This window comes from Pangasianodon hypophthalmus, chromosome 2 (assembly GCF_027358585.1).
Source record: "Pangasianodon hypophthalmus isolate fPanHyp1 chromosome 2, fPanHyp1.pri, whole genome shotgun sequence".
In the NCBI taxonomy this organism is placed as follows: domain Eukaryota; kingdom Metazoa; phylum Chordata; class Actinopteri; order Siluriformes; family Pangasiidae; genus Pangasianodon; species Pangasianodon hypophthalmus.
The window spans coordinates 92501-95858 of record NC_069711.1 but is presented as its reverse complement, the minus strand read 5'-3'; the positions used below and the strand labels follow the sequence as shown (position 1 = coordinate 95858).

At 40.2% G+C, this 3358-nt stretch overlaps 1 protein-coding gene across 6 annotated transcripts in view; it reads left to right on the top strand.

The window, feature by feature from the left end:
- The first annotated feature begins 343 nt into the window (after positions 1 to 343).
- itpr1a (inositol 1,4,5-trisphosphate receptor, type 1a) overlaps positions 344 to 3358 on the top strand; it is a 55454-nt gene continuing 52439 nt past the window's right edge. For 5 of the 6 annotated variants that reach the window (XR_008301345.1, XM_053231973.1, XM_053231972.1 and 2 more), the window contains exon 1: positions 344 to 479. The gene's annotated coding sequence lies outside the window, so the exon portion shown is untranslated. Of the gene's footprint in view, positions 480 to 998; positions 1037 to 3358 lie in introns of all 6 variants that reach the window. The other variant, XM_034298976.2, reaches the window with a different exon arrangement.

The following is a 3358-nucleotide window of genomic DNA, read 5'->3' as shown; positions in this document are numbered from 1 at the left end:
TCAGCTGAAGCCTTCTTCTGTCCAGATTAATAGCAGAACCAAGACAGACAGTTAATGCATTCTGAGTTTTATAAACATGGTTATGCTCATTTATGGGAAAAACCCAGTTTGGTATAAATCCATGCAAGTTTACAGTTGGTGGTGACTGTCTGAGGTGAACAGAGCCAAAAATATCCGAACAGAACCAAAAACACCCGAGCAGAACCAAGCATGTCCGGAAATAACCCATCAGAGCCGGAAATAGCCGATCAGATCCGATAATAGCCTATCAGAGCCGGAAATAGCCGAGCAGAGCCGGAAATAGCCGAGCAGAGCCGGAAATAGCCGATCAGAGCCGAGCAGCAGGCAGATGAACAGCGGGCTGTGACTGTCGGAGCTCCGGAGTTTCTTCGGCATGATGTGTTTTTCACCAAGACGAAGCTTTTAGACAAAACTACTGACGAAAACTCACAGCACCGAGTGAAGTTCAGCTGTGTGAGGTAAAAACATTTACTAACACTTTAAAGCCGAGCTTCAGCTTTTCTCAGAGTAAATATTTGTGAGATGTGACAGCATCGCAGTGATCCGCCCCTCCGCCGCAGAGAAAAGTTCTTCAGCAGGAAAAAGCGACTCACACTCTAATAATCTGCTTTACGAGAATCAGAAACGCTCTCTGAGGAGAATCATGAAGTTTAAAAGCTGTCTGTTTAACTCTCATTAGTATTCTCACAGCTCTGAACATCAAACTGAAATTAAAGCACTTTTCTCTTTGTTAACATTAAACTAACTTTAAACTGGGATTTTATTCTTTTATTAGTTTATTTGTAACTGATTTATTTCTCTCCTTTCTCATGTTTATTAGTAGAGTTGATCCTATTCGCTGTGTTAGTTAAGGATGTAAAATGCAGTGCTTTTGGTGATTTTGTGGTTTTTCTGTGTTGTTTAAAGTATTGAAGCTAAAGTCATTTTCCATTTCCTGTTCTAACTTCTCCTCATGTAACCTCCTGAACATGGAGCAGATGCACAGGAGCTACAGGTGCATTTACACTCTCCTCAGGTCTGTGATGCGTTTTACAGCTTTTAAATAATAAGAGTGAGGAAAGTGTGTGGGGAAAAGTCAGTGTTTCTGGCTTTGTTTGGTAAAAATCTGAAACCTATTTTGAGCATTACTGTTAGATGCAACAGGAAAAACCCTCTACATGTCTGCATATGCAAATCCCTACTCTGTGTGTGTGTGTGTGTGTGTGTTGTATAATATGATAGAGGGGAAGTGGAGGTGTGTGTGTCAGACTTATTTGTTATGCAAACTGAGTAGATCAGTGTGTTGGGGTATGCGGTGGTCAGACAGTGAGATGATGGACGGAGCGTTTGTCCTGCCAAAGATAAACCGTGGCTATTAAGTCGAGGTCTTCAGAACGGTATGTGCTGCTAACAGAAAGAAACATCATACATTACAGTGTTAATGCTGCACTCAGTGATCTGTGTGTGTGTGTGTGTGTGTGTGTGTGTGTGTGGTTAGTGATGTTTCTCCTTGTGTTCCTGCAGTTTCAGTAGAATATCTCCTCACAATGTAAACACTCCATGTTGACCACCAACATTTAATCAATCAGGACACAGAGGCAGCTTTACTTGCTGTCAATTCATAAAGCTCCGCCTCCTGTACCGTCGTTCAGACAGTCTAGCTGAGGTTTCATGGACGCGGCTTTGGAGGGAATAAGATTTGAAAACTGCTAGCTTCACCTAATCTCACCCAAAATCATTTCTCACATTTATTATTCAAATAAACAAGAACACAATACCTACACAAATACATCATCATCATCAGATCATCATCATCATCATCATCACATCATCATCATCATCACATCATCACATCATCATCACATCATCATCACATCATCATCATCATCACATCATCATCACATCATCATCACATCATCACATCATCATCATCACATCATCATCATCATCACATCATCATCAGATCATCATCAGATCATCATCATCATCACATCATCATCACATCATCATCATCATGTTCCTGAAGATGAGGTGCTGGTGAAATTAAACAAACCTTTTTAAAGACAGAGCGACATGTTGGACATATTTTCTGGTTTTTAGGTTTTAGGTGAATCAGAATAAAAGTCATGGTTTTATCCAGTTTTCTGAGCTCAACAATTACTGTGAACTTCCAACTTCAGTTTACAGAAACTGTTTTTATCCTCTAATCTGAGTTCCATCTCCATTATCACTTTATCTCCATAGAGACTCAGTGCTGTGTGTCGTCTCTGAATTAATGTGAATTTTATACTCATATGTCATACAGAAGCTCATTCTCTCATGAGTGAGAGGATAAAAACATGAGTGAGAGAATGAAGCAGTCTGATGTGACACGTTACGAGGAAAAGGAATACAGGACTGCTGTTTGGTGGGAAGTTTGTGAAGGAGAGATGATGATCAGTTTATCCTCACTGTGAAATTTGTATTGTTACCCAGTTGCGAGGTTCTGACTAACAGAAAGAGTTCAAGCTCGGTTATATTGAGTGAGTTGAGGCCCTTGTGTGTATTAATTGCTTGGTGTTTTAGTGCACTAACACTACCTGGTTTGTGTTTAATGTTTTTTTTATCAGGCTGTAAAATAAAGCACAGAGTAATAAATTACACACAGAACACAGACCAGGTGATAAAAACACACACATGAGAAGAGACCAGAGGTGATAGTTTTGTTCTCTAGGCTGTATGTTGTATTTTAGCTAGCCAGGGCTCTATCTGTGATGTGGATAGACATCAGCATGCTGTGTGATTACAGACGAACAATAAAGTTATTTTACTCTCACAATACTGAGGGCACAGGAGCAGATCGTTATATCTCCAGAGTCACGAACACTCGGGACGCAACCCAAACTGCATGTTGCTGTAGTAAATACTGTCGCTACACCGGTGGGTTCATTACTACTTACTGTGCATTATATGGTTTGGGACAAAGCCTTAATGTTTTTCAGAAACATGGACTCACAGCTGTCAGATTAACAGTACTGCACTCCACAAGCCACGTTACGAAACGTTCTTCCACAAATAGCTCACAAAAACATTTCTCTACCAAAGAGGGTGACATTCCAACATCTTCCGTCCCGTAGCTTTAACTCAGGTTTGTAAACAGATTTCTCACCGGGACTGAACGTTCAGTGTTTTAAATCCTGTTAACAGTTTTATGAGTTTGTACAGGAGAGGAGGACACGGTGAGGTTTGCTAACAGAATGCCACAAAACTGTTTAATTATATTTTTAATTAATGTCCATAAACATAAACTGTTCAACATGGAACAGGAAGGAAGTGAAACATTCAGTACAACATGAGATTATAACGTCCACTCAGCTGT